Here is a 13,577-nt window from a genome sequence, read left to right as displayed (position 1 = left end):
TCCATACTGGGACCCCGAGATCAGGACCTGAGCCGAAGGCAGACGCTTAGCGACTGAGCCCCCTGGTGCCCCAAGCAAATGTTCTCTGCAGGAGGTGGGCTGGAAGCACTGCCTGGGCACCAAGGAGCACCTCGGCTGCTGGGGGAGACACAGCCGGTGGTCAGAGACCGCGCCCAGTTCCCTGCCTGGTCCTCTGACCCCACAGCTGCACAGCCTGGGGCCTGGCAGGAGCCCACTGCCGTCTCCCACACTAACTCTGGGAAGTACCAGCTTGCCAGGCTCGCCTCCCCTCACCCACGCAGGGCAGCCCCTGAACGTCACGGCCCCGTGGGTGCACACATGGGCTCAGACAAGGAGCCACCACGACGCAGAGCCTGTCGGTGCCTCCAGGGGAGGGCAGCACAAAGCCCTGGGGTGGGGGCTCTGAGCGGAGGAGGTCCTGGGAACCGGTGAGCCCAGCCCGACGGTGCCTCACAGCATTTCCAGGGTCGTCAGCCAGCCTGGTGGAAAGCACCTCTCCGGGGGCTGCAAAGGCAACAGTAGGTCCAGCGACACGTCTGGGTAATGCGGGAAAAGGCGGAGGGGTGTGGGCATGTCGGCACGAGGAGAGCTCGGCTGCTGGCTGCGCTCGATGTGGGACCTCTGGCAGCCCCCTTCCTTTCTGTGCCCTGGCTTCCCCCTCTGGGCAGCAAGGGACCCCTCCAGCAGGTCAGCTCCCAGCGCCCAGGATGGAGCCCAGGTACCCCAGGGACGGGGGGAAAGAATGAAGGGGGACCCAGGCCAGCACATCCATTGGCTCACCCGGCTAAGCCAGCAGGAGCACAGGCAGTGGCTGGACAGAGCAGGTGCAGGGCAAGAGGGCAAGTTGTGTGGGGCCTGGATCAGGCCAGCCTGTCCTCAGAGGGCTTCTGTCCAGCTGTGACTGGGGTGGGGCCCTTGCAGCCCTCACGGTCTCCTGACTCTCTCCAACCCGGCATGCCTCATCACCTGAGCTGTGGTCAAAGCAAGAAACCCTTCCCCCTGCCCCCCGAATGCCCACAGCTGTCCAGGCCCCCTCTTCCTCGTGACCCTCTCACACACTGCCCCCTCCACCCTCCGTTTCCCGTGACTCCCTCACACATACCCCTTCCACCCCCCTTTACCTAACAGACCTCCAGGGCGGGTTGCAGACAAGTGGGAGCCCAGACACCCCCTGGAGAGGGCTGTTCGCCAGCATTCATGACAGACACCACAGACAGGACAGCTCAAGTGTCAGAAGGCTGTTACTCACAGTCCCAGAGGCTGGAAGTCTGAGCTCCAGGCATGAGCGGGGCTGCTCCTCCTGGCATGTAGATGACCGTCCCCTCCCCATGTCCTCCCATGGGCATCTCTGTGTGTGTCTGCGTCCTGCTCTCCCCTTCTCTTCGGGACACCGGTCAGCGTGGATCAGAGCGTTTCTCCTAACACTTCCACAAACACCCATCTCCAGGCATGGTCACCCTCTAGGGTGCTCCAACATGTGAATTCTGCGACACAAGAGGAGGTAGACACGGGTCATGACTACTTGATGGCAGCTTTGTTGCCACACCCTAAAGTGGAGACCCCCGAGATGCCCCTCTCCAGGTCACAGACCCACCTCGGGAAGGGCCCAGTGGAAGAGCTAACTCGGGGTCTCCAGCATGTACGCTGTGCGGGAAATGCTGTGTGACTGCATTGAAATGACATTGTCCTGCATCCATGTTCACAGCAGTGTCCTTCACAATCGCCAAGACATGGAAGCAACCTAAGTGTCCTCCCACAGTCCGTGGGTAAAGGACTGGTGGGGGTGGCCCTTCTGAGATAAGTCAGAGACAAATGCGGCCAGATACTGCACGATCTCACATACACGTGGAACCTAAAAAAATAGGAGGGAGGCAGAAAAACCAAACTTCTAGAAAAAGAGATCAGATCTGAATGCCTGGGTGGCTCAGTCTGCTAAGCCTCTGCCTTCTGCTGAGGTCATGATCGCAGGGTCCTGGGACAGAGGCCCCAGTGCCTAATAGGGTTCCCTTCTGGGAGGGGAGCGGTGGCCTGCTTCTCCCTCTCCCTCTGCACCTTCCCCTGACCCCTCCCGCGCGTGCGTGTGCGCTCGCTCTCTCCCGTAACGCTCGCTCGCTCGCTCGCTCGCTCTCTCAAAATCTTTTTTTTTTAAGTTTTCTAAGAGAAATCAGATCTGCGGTTTCCTCGGGTGGAGTGCGGGAGGGAGGAGGTGGGCGGGGGGCCTCCGAAGGGCCGATTTCCCTGGTGGAGAAGCAGGAGCTGCACCGTGCGGTGGGCGGCTGGTGCTGCTGGGCTCCCAGCGCAGACGAGGGAGAGGACACCTGTGTACCCGCCTGACAGCCTGTGGCCGCCCTGGGTTCACTGCCAACGTGACTTCTCAGCACTGCACACGGGACGCTGGCGGTCTTCACGTCCGTCAGGTCTCCGGAGAATGGGCGGGAAAGCAAAAGGCCAAGTGCACGAAGCAGCATTCTCAAAGTGACCCGTTTGCAGGGCAGAGAGCGGCCGCGGACCAGCTCTGCGAGCCAGTGTCGGGGGAGGAGGGGGCTGCGCGGTGGAGGGGTGAAGGCCGCGGGGCGCTCGGCGAGGAAGCCCTCCCTGCACCTGTACCGGTGTCCCCGCGCGCCACACCGCCTGCCCCCACCCCAAGGCTGGGCCGCTGCGAGGGGCCAAGCGCCTGCCCGCAAGCCTCCCCTGAGTGTATAGCTCCGTCCAAGCAAAAGTTAACACCCCCCCCCCAAAAAATCAGAACTTTTTGTGTTCTATTATTTCTTGTAAGTTTTATTAGCTTTTGATGCATAATTTACCTCATTAACTTAAATTTTCAGAATTTTTTTATATTGAACATGTTAGTACAATCCTTGCGCTGTGGGGGCGCCTGGGTGGCTCAGTGGGTTAAAGTCTCTGCCTTCGGCTCAGGTCATGATCCCAGGGTCCTGGGATCGATCCCCGAATCGGGCTCTCTGCTCAGCGGGGAGCCTGCTTCCTCCTCTCTCTCTGCCTGCCTCTCTGCCTGCTTGTGATCTCTGTCTGTCAAATAAAATCTTTTAGAAAAAAAAACCCTTGCGCTGTGTGCTGTGTTTTAAACCAGTTGGTGTCTGGGCTGCAGCCACAAACGCCTAGGCCAGGCTGGGGGCGGGGGAGCCATGCCCAGCACTGAGGTCAGTGTGGGCCACCCGTTGGCTCAGAGCTGTCTCCTCCGGCTGTCAGCCCCTCCCCAAGGGCTCAGGGGGTCCCGACACTAGTCCCATTCCAGAAGGCGGCCCTCACAGGACTCGGATCCCAGCCAGGGTTAGGCTGCGGGGCAGGTTTGAAGGAGCACGATTTTACAAGGGCTGAGACCACTGCTTCCCCTTTTTATCCTGACTAGTGTCACCAGATTTCCACCCGTCATTATGAAATGCCAATAGAGTATTACCCCCACCTTAAAAGACCACCAGAGACGTGAGTCAAAGCCAATCAGCAAGGGTCGTTTATTGCAGGTTCGAACCTGGACCTCTGCGCTGCTCGTTGCCGATAACGCCGAGAGGTCCGGAGCTGGGTCGGGGCAGGGTTTTTATAGACAGATACAAACAAGTTTCGGGTGGGGCTGAGCTGTTTGAACAGGCATACTTGGCGCAGTGAATTGGGTCAGGGGACCCCCGCGCGAAAGCAGACAAAGCAATCTTACAGAAGCAGAACTGGCCGGTGAGCCCACGCAGGCGAAAAAAGCACTACCAGGATATTGAAGGCCTGGTTACTATCAAGTAAAGACCATTGGGAGTCTCCTGGTGGAATGTTACATTCCTGCTATCAAGCATCCTTGTTAATGAGATTTAGGTTTAGAAGAAATTTAACTTTATTTACTTTTCCTTCTACCTCCGCCTCCTTCGGTTTTTTTATGGAGGGGAGGGTGACATTAGGCTTGAGGAACTGAGTTCTGTGTCCCTGGAAATTGGGCTATTGATAAGGTAACTTCTTTGTTGTAAATCTCAAGGACATTTGCAAACCAAGGGAGACTCCAGTCTTGCAGGATTGTGATCTCAGCAAGTTAACCATTTATCATTTTATGGCAGGCAGGGGTGCCTGAGGAACGCCACACATATGGAGGGGAGCGGGTGAACGGGGGGTGCAAGGCGCCAGCTCTTGCTTTGTCCTCAGCCAGCCTCCTGCTCCTTCAATTAATGTTGGGTCGGTGGCTCGGGCGGCTCGGGGAATGCAGAGAAACAATAGAAACGACCGCGGGGGCTGCCATCTTCCAGCCCCTCCCCCCACTTCCCTAACCCTGGACTCCCGCCTAAAGGATGCCCAGGTCACGTCTCCATAAGTAACCCAAGACCTATGCAGGAAAAAGGAGTATCAGGGGCCCCACCCCATACCCTCCAATCACCAAATACCTTACCATGTATGGACGTGAACCCATGCCCTGCCTTGGCCCGATGAAAGACCCCCGCAGACTCCCTGCCACCGCGACTTCCGCGACTCCCCTTTCTGTGGAGTCCCGGAACCTCACCCGAGGGTGCCCACCTCCTCCCCTCGCGACTTCCCTGGCTCTCCTTCTCCTGAGCCCCAAAACTTCACCAGGGACGCCTTTAATAAATCTTGCCTTGCGCCTTCCTCGCCTGGTGTTGTGTCTACCTCATGTGCAAAACTTTACAATTAATGTTTCCAAACACATCCTGTTTTGGGAGAGCTCTGTCCCCTGCAGGCGTGGCTTCCCTGTGGTTAAGTTCCACTCTGGTTAGTGTTCCCTCCGCTTTCTTGTATCTTCTATTTGTTGGGTGCCGCTTCCAGTCGGCGACGGGAGAAGAATTAGGCACAAACAAGTCAGCGGCAAGAGACCGGGAGCAGGGGACAACAGCCGAAAAGGACGGCGCCACGAGCGGCTCCACAGCCGCACTTTTATTAGACAGAAGACAACAGCCAACAGAAGGACCGATGAAGGTCAGACGTTAGTCACTGGTCGCGTCTTGTGGACAAGCAAGTAGGAGGATCCAGTTTCTAGTTAACCAAGCACACTCAAGGGACTCCTCTAACTCACAACGGGCGCTTCTGGGAAGAGAAAGGAGCGAGAACGGAAAAGGGAGGCAGCCGGTATTTCGTTCCGCCCAGAGCGAGCCGGGCGTCCCCAGCTGCCCAGATTCACGGTCGTACATCGTCCTCCTCCGCAAAGACCCGTTGCCAGTATATGTATTTCTTAAGGCCGTATCTCAATGTGCTTGGCCACTAGTAAAATCCTCCAGGGGTTGCAGTTTAAGTAACAAATTGTTCCGAGGGGCGGCAGCAGTTGGGGACTTCTTTGGCGGTTCTTTTTGAGGGACACTTATTTGCTTCATTAATGTTGACTCTTTTCTTTTCCTTTTTTTTTTTTTTAAGATTGTATTTATTTGACAGACAGAGATCACAAGCAGGCAGAGAGAGAGAAGAAAGCAGACTCCCCGCTGAGCAGAGAGCCCGATGCCGGGCTCGATCCCAGGACCCTGAGACCATGGCCTGAGCTGAAGGCAGAGGCTTGAACCTGAAAGACCCCTCCCCTAGAAGATAGATAGGACAACTAACCGCTTGTTTCCTTTTCTGTGAACCGCTGGCTTTTAGACGTAAATTAGGTTATTAATTGCTCTTTTGCCCTTCTGTAACCGCTTGGCTTATAGAAATAATAGAGACGCCATGATGGCATTCCTGCCTTCCCCCTTCCTGTTCCCCCTCCCTGCCTCTCTCCTCCCGCGCGCGGGACCCTCAGAACCAATCAGCTTGTTCCCCCTTCCCGCCTCTCTCTTGGCGCGCGGGGGTCCCCAAAGCCAATCAGCAAACTCCACGTATGCCTTTTTCAAAAGTTCTAACTGTCAACCTATCAGCTGCACCCCCACCCAAAACTTGTTTGTACCTGTCTATAAAAACCCGGCACCACCCCAGCCGGGTGTGCTCAGCTAGCAGGAGCTGCTGACCACCCGCAGCGGCGCCTGCGTAACAATAAAGAACCTCTTGCTGATTGCATCCAGTGGCAGTGTTGGATTCTTGGGTAAGGGGATCCGCGGGTCTTTCAAACCCACTGAGTCACCCAGGTGCTGCAATGTTGACTCTTGTTTTGGATGTAGGAAAGTAAGACCACACAGTTCTCTCCAGGTGTGGTCAGTGGTTTGCATGTGAGTGGACACATTCCATATCTGCGATCACTTACTTAGCAAGCCGAGTCTCATTTTGATTTCTTCTGTGACCCATGAGGTATTTATTTTAAAAACGTATTTCCAAATAGAGGGGGATTTCCTGTATTTGTGTTAATAATTTACAGTATAATTGCATGGTGACTGGAGAAACTATTTTGCATGATTTCTGTTTTGTTTGTTGATAATGTAATTATGTAAGATTGATTTTTTTTTTAATGTCATGGCTGTTATGCCCCAATAATGGGTCCGTGATTAAAGGAGCGAGCCTGATACAAAGTGAAGGTCAAGCAAAGCTTTATTTCGCACCAAGCATGAGGAATCTAACCGAACGTTCAGGGCCGCACCTCTCCCAAGAGAGGGCGACCCCTCTGTTTCAGAGACTAGCTTCTAAGGGCAAAGACCATGCGGTCGGGCCTGGCCACGCACAGGTGACCGATGAGATTGTAACACACACACAGGAAAGTCCACAGTGATGCAGGTGACCAGTGGAGTTACAATTGACCCTAGTAGACATTTGACCCAGCCTATCACACCTTGGCTGGGATTGGCGCCAAAAGGGCTCCCAAAGGGCGGGGCCTATACTCCTTGGTAACCAGGGAGACAGTACGCATCCCCCACTGATCCGCTGTCTCCACCTGGCCTGACCCACCCTTGTATCTGGGCGTTGTGACCTGTAAATCGCCTGGGGGAAGGGAGCGGGGACAGTTTCTAAATAGTCCCCCACGGGGCGCCTGGGTGGCTCAGTGGGTTAAGCCGCTGCCTTCGGCTCAGGTCCTGGTCTCAGGGTCCTGGGATCAAGTCCCGCATCGGGCTCTCTGCTCAGCGGGGAGCCTGCTTCCCTCTGTCTCTCTCTGCCTGCCTCTCCATCTACTTGTGATTTCTCTCTGTCAAATAAATAAATAAATAAAATCTTTAAAAAAAAAAAAAAATAAAAATAAAAATAAATAAATAGTCCCCCACGCTCCCCCCTTTTCTTTGGAGACAAGTCAAATCTTTGACTTTTTAGCCAGTTCTATACCCTCCTTTTTTTTTTTTTTAATATTTTATTTATTTATTTGACAGACAGAGATCACGAGTAGGCAGAGAGGCAGGCAGAGAGAGAAGTGGAAGCAGGCTCCCTGCTGAGCAGAGAGCCCGATGTGGGGCTCGATCCCAGGACCCTGGGATCATGACCTGAGCCGAAAGCAGAGGCTTTAACCCACTGAGCCACCCAGGCGCCCCTTTTTTTTTTTTTTCAAATTTGTAATTGCTTATACCTCCCGCCTATATCTTAAGAATTTAATGAACTCATTGTTTTTCGAGTCTTCGTTTGAGTCCACGATTGGCAGGGCCATTGGCGGCGGCATCCACCTCTGCGGGGCGTTCTCGTGCTCGGCTCGTTTGACGGGACCCACAGGAATCCAGATCCTGACGCCCTCTACTTTTATTGCCCTGGGGGTGGTCAGGATGACAATAAACGGTCCCTTCCAGCCAGGCTCCGAGCCTCCCACTTGGCAGTAGCGCCTCCAAACGAAGTCCCTGCGTTGGCGAGGATGTGGCTCCACCTCCGATTCTGTGCCAGCGTGGGCAGTCCGGATCCCTGTATGGGCTCTTTGAAGACAGACTGTGACGCCTGCTGTGACTGGAGCACAGACTGATCCGTCCTTTCTGCTACAGCAACCTCTTTCTCTTTTCCCTCTTCCCATTCTAGTTCTTTCCGCATTTACGGCCTGGCATCGAGCGCATCTGTCAACCATAGCTTGAGCCATACGCCCGAAGTTAGAAACCTAGAACTGCTTGCCCATAAGCTCTTTAAACTTGCGTGTTCTTCTAGTCTTAGTCCAATCTCCTTTATAGTCTAATTTAGTCCACTCTACCATAGTGAGTCCTCCCTTAGTCAGTTCACAGAGGTCACGCCATCTCCACCAACCACGGTATCCACAGCCTGCAGTAGCCCAACGTCCGAAGAAACTCCCTCATGGAGACCAAAGCCTGAGTAAATGGTGTAGCTCTTACAAAGCTGTGTTTTCATTGCTGACACCCAATACCTTTTTCCTGCAGAGTCTGTAAGAGAGCTCTCATCCCCTGCAAGCAAGACCCAGAGTCCTCAGCGGCTATTTCCCACTAACTCAAGTCAGATTCTTCTTTTCAAATTCCTCAATTTTCTGAAGTTTCTCCCTTATATCTGGGGCTGACTGACTGGCAAAGGCAAAATGGCCTACACGGAGTTATCGTCCGACTTCTCTGAACTTTACCTTAAATTGTCTAGCTTAGGTAAACAAACATTTATAACAATCTAATCTAGAACTTAACACCCATAAAGCCATGTTATTAAAACATAATTTTTCTCTCTAAAATAACCCTCATTTCCAGAGATAGCCAAATCATGACTAACTTGTTTGAAAAACAAGTCCAGTTTTAACAAACTTGGCCTAATTATTTACATAAGTTCAACAAGAACAGAAAGTGTGATCATATAGATCTTTTAGAATCTGCTTTGCTGGAACATTTTATAAGGAATCTATAGGTTGAACTTTTAGTAGCCTCTCCGGGCCAGAAGCCAAGCCACGCACTTGCCATCAGACGTGCCTGTAATACCTGTCGACTTGGGCAAACTCCTGAGGTGCCCAAGGTATCTTGAGGCCCTGCTCCTACCAGGGAGTGACATTCTTTACTCCCCTGGTGAGGCTGCTGGGAACTCTGTAAGCAAAGTATCGGGCCAACAGTTCCAAAGGGCTTTACGGCTCAACCTTAGTTCCTTTAAGCTGGTCATCAGAGTCTTTTCAAATAGGACATTCCAGTCAAAGCCTTGGTAAAATAACCAGTGTCCAATGCTGTCCTGTTACAAGGAGAACAGATTCTTATTGAACTTATGCAAATGAATGATTGTGGAGGAAGAACTTATTGAGCCCTTTTGGTTTCAGAGGGTTCAGATAGATAAAGGTTGAATGCCTTGATTCGTTTACAAATGAATACCTTTACATCTCTATAAGTTACAGGTAACTTAAGAAAAAGTTTCCCTAGTTTAGAGGAGCAAACATTACAGAAGCAGTAAGGTTTAAAACATTGAGAGACAGAACATTACCACCTTTCAGTTCATCTAGTCCCACGTTACTAATTCTGGTAAATCTGAATGTAACCCTTCTGTAAATCTTTACCCATTTTAGTTCCCAGGATTTTGTTTTTTTTTTTTTTTTTTTTTTTTTTTTTTTTTTTTTTTTTATTTATTTATTTGTCAGAGAGAGAGCGAGAGCGAGCACAGGCAGATAGAGTGCAAGGCAGAGTCAGAGGGAGAAGCAGGCTCCCTGCGGAGCAAGGAGCCCGATGTGGGACTCGATCCCAGGACGCTGGGATCATGACCTGAGCCGAAGGCAGCTGCTTAACCAACTGAGCCACCCAGGCGTCCCAGTTCCCAGGATTTTAACGTATCAAAGACCCTGTATTTGTCCTGAAAGTCTTCCCATACGAATTTCCTCTTGATGAAGTCCCAGAACCTAAGTCAGGTTCGGTGGGGTGAGGAGGTTCGGAGCCGACGACTAAAGAAAGAATTCTTAAGACGTCGTTGGTGCAAAAGGTGATTTATTAAAGCCCGGGGACAGGGCCCGTGGGCAGGCAGAGATGCGGCTGCCCCAGGTTGTGAGGGATGGCAGGTTATGTACCCTGCGGTTGGGGGAAGGTGAGGGGAAGGGAGCTTTCAGTGGAGTTTTCATATGCTAAAGAGGGCCTACAAGGTGCCAGGATGTCCCAGGCCTGCCGGAGGCCTTGCCCTTGCTGCTGGATCAGTGTTGTCTTTAGACCGGCCATTAACATTAAGATAGTTGGGAGACTTTTTGGTGGGGTGTCCCAATCCTGCTATCAATCGTCTTTGTTAGTGAGATTTAGGACATTTGTAAGGCAAGGGAGACTCCTGTCTAGCAGGATTGTGAACTCTGCAAGTTAACTATTTGCTTATTGTTCGTGGCAGTCAGGGCTGCCTGAGGGATGCTACACTTATGGAGGGGAGCGGGTGAAGAGGGGGTGCGAGGCGCCAGCTCCTGCTTTGTCCTCAGCCAGCCTCCTGCTCCCTCATCACTCTTACAAGAGATCTAAAATAATTACAAATGAAAAATCTCAGAACAGATATAGTTAAATAGCAAGTGATGACCCTTACCAAAACATTAAAATTTTAGGAAATGTATAGAACCTCTAGAATAATTACAGCATTTACCGAAATGCAACCCAAGTTTTATCAGTAACTTAGCAAATCAAGGAAGCCTTATGAGCCAAAGAGATCTTATTTACAACTCTGCGCAGACAAGGAGGAAACCATTTACATTTAAATTGACCGAAGAAAACTTTGCCCTTTTAAACAGAGAGAAAACCAGCTTTTCTATACCAGTGTCTTTCCTTTTTTTAAGTGTGCATCCTTAAAATATGAGTTTTCTGGGTTTCCCTCCCATCATGAATGATGTCGCGGACAAAGGGAGAGGCATCTTTCAGATGCTGTCCTGCTCATGTCCCTGGCGGGAACATAGGAGCGTCTTAGCTAAGGTCTGTCCAAGTAAGCCTCGGACCAGGCTACTCCGTGGAGTAGATGACCGTTACGCCATAGGACGCCCCGCGAGACTCAGGGTGCAGCCCACTCAGACTCCGTAGCCGAAGTGGTGGAGCCACACAGACACATTCACACAGTCGCGGACTCTTCAGATTCAAACAGGTTGGACACCCTCCCCCCACCGCGTCTCCCCTTCCATTCTGTACAAATGGATCTAGCTCAAACAGTGGCCCCAGGCCTGTTTTCCTTTCTTATTCAAACAGATCAGGCATCGGGTATTTCTCTCCTATTTCCTACTTTTCTACGGAGTTGTTTCCTTTTTTTCCATCAGTCTTAATTACACTTAGCAGAATTTTGTACTCTTAGAAATACCTTAACCTCTACTGAATTTAAATATAAACCAATTGTGAACTGTTTACAACAGAATTCTTCAGATGGCAAATTTATCAATTAGTTAAGAACACAACAGGTTTACCAACAGATTTTAAAAGCACAAACCTAGTTCCAGCAACCAGCGCTCTAGCACTTTATCCCATTTGGTTGAAGTTTCAGGTTAGCAAAGACTTTGAAAGTTACTTTAACAATTACCCATTGAAACTCGGAGACAACCATCAGTTTAGTCATCTCTTTGATAACAGATTTCAACACAGATTTTCACACAGATTTTTTTTGACCTTAAGTAAAAACTCTGAAGTTTCACATTTACTACTGTTAACTCAAAAGACATGTTCATCCTAATGAACCCAACAAGCTGAACTTCGATCCAATGCTGATTTACGTTCCACCTGGGCCCACTCCACTTCGAATGTTTCCCTGAGACCCGGGTGGGGAGATCCGGAGTGGGGGTGTTAGGTCCAGGGGCGCTCTTCTTGATTCCCGACAGTGAAGAACAGACCAAAGTGCCATCAGAAGGCAGAGAAAGGGTTCCCAGTTCTAGGGCTCATCAGCTCCAAGAGAGGAGCACACACCACGCCTTCTCGCCAGCAAGGGGGAGGGGCTAGGCAGTCTCCCGTCAGGCCAGAGAGGGTGAGGAATGTCCCCAAAACAAAGTTGGTTTGGCAGCTGCTTGGGAATATTCCTTAAAGTCTCTGTCTCGAGTGAGACTAACCGCAGTTGGCTCCAGTTATAGCCAGTTCAAAGTCAGAGTTCCCTTACTCTATCTGCCCCATTCCTTCAAACACAACAAACACAACAGCAGACAAAAAAAGGACGAGACAAAGACAACCTCAGGCCCTGCAGATCTTAGCCAGAACCTGCCACCAGTGGGGACTTTTTTTTTTTTTTAATTTTATTTATTTATTTGACAGACAGAGATCACAAGTAGGCAGAGAGGCAGGCAGAGAGAGAGAGAGAGGGAAGCAGGCTTCCCGCGGAGCAGAGAGCCCGATGTGGGGCTCGATCCCAGGACCCTGAGATCATGACCCGAGCCGAAGGCAGCAGCCCAAACCACTGAGCCACCCAGGCGCCCCAGTGGGGACTTTTTGATCTTCCGTCGTCTAGGGGGACTCGAACCCCTGGTGACCACGTGGGGGACTCGAACCCCCTGACCCCCTAAGTGACCGCCTAGGGGGACTCGAACCCCCTGACTCTCTCGGGGGACACGAACCCCCCGGCGATCTACCAGTGGAGGGAAGGGGCATCCCCGCATCCTCTCCAGCCCTGGGGAGCATGGCCGCGTCTGGCTTCACCAGAGTGGGCTATACTCGGAGCTCCACCCAGACCGACCAACAGATCTCACAGACCACCTGGAGATCGGCGGATCCCACAGAGTACAATCTGTGAGATCTTACCTCGAGGCTTTGCCCAGAAATTCTGATGCTGGCTCAGTTCTGGTCGTTTAATCCTGGACAGAGCCCCCGTATGTTGTGCCCCAATAATGGGTCCGTGATTAAAGGAGCGAGACTGATACAAAGCGAAGGTCAAGCAAAGCTTTATTTCGCGCCAAGCATCAAAAATCTAACCAAAGGTTGGAGGGCGCACCTCTTCCAAGAGAGGGCGATCCCTCTCTGTTTCACAGGCTAGCTTCTAAGGACAAAGGCCATGCGGTCGGGCCTGGCCACGCACAGGTGACCGATGAGATTGTAACACACACAGGAAAGTCCACAGTGATGCAGGTGACCAGTGGAGTTACAATTGACCCTAGTAGACATTTGACCCAGCCTATCACACCTTGGCTGGGATTGGCGCCAAAAGGGCTCCCAAAGGGCGGGGCCTATACTCCTTGGTAACCAGGGAGACAGTACGCATCTCCCACTGATCCGCTGTCTACACCTGGCCTGACCCACCCTTGTATCTGGGCTTTGTTACCTGAAGCTGGTTTCCGGGACGTGTCTCCAAGTAAATCCCCTGGGGAAAGAGGGAGCAGGGACAGTTTCTAAATAGGTCCTCACAATGGCTCGCCACGTTCCACGGTTTTGGTTCAACCTTTACCTCGTCTTACAGCTCAGGTGGATCTCTAGGAACAAAATGTATTGAATATTTTAAAACTATGCAAATATTAATCCTTAATTGGAGCATTAAATCCATTTACGTTTAATAAATTACAGGGATATACTAGGGTTTTAATCTATCATATTACTGTAAAGAGCTATTTTATATTTTTATATTTTAGCAGGAGGCTTTCATTGGGGCAAAAAAAAAACCTTGTTGTTTTACCCTTAAACTGTCCCTGCTCCCCTGCCCCCAGGGGATTCACTTAAAAACAAGTCCCGGAAACCAGCTCCAGGTCACAACGCCCAGATACAAGGGTGGGTCAGGCCAGGTGGAGACAGCGGATCAGTGGGGGATGCGTACTGTCTCCCTGGTTACCAAGGAGTATGGGCCCCGCCCTTTGGGAGCCCTTTTGGCGCCAATCCCAGCCAAGGTGTGATAGGCTGGGTCAAATGTCTACTAGGGTCAATTGT

This window comes from Mustela putorius, unplaced genomic scaffold (assembly GCF_011764305.1).
Source record: "Mustela putorius furo isolate JIRA1106 unplaced genomic scaffold, ASM1176430v1.1 tig00537303_pilon_pilon_pilon, whole genome shotgun sequence".
Classification (NCBI taxonomy): Eukaryota; Metazoa; Chordata; class Mammalia; order Carnivora; family Mustelidae; genus Mustela; species Mustela putorius.
The sequence above is the reverse complement of the archived record's forward strand: the minus strand, read 5'-3'. Positions refer to the sequence as shown.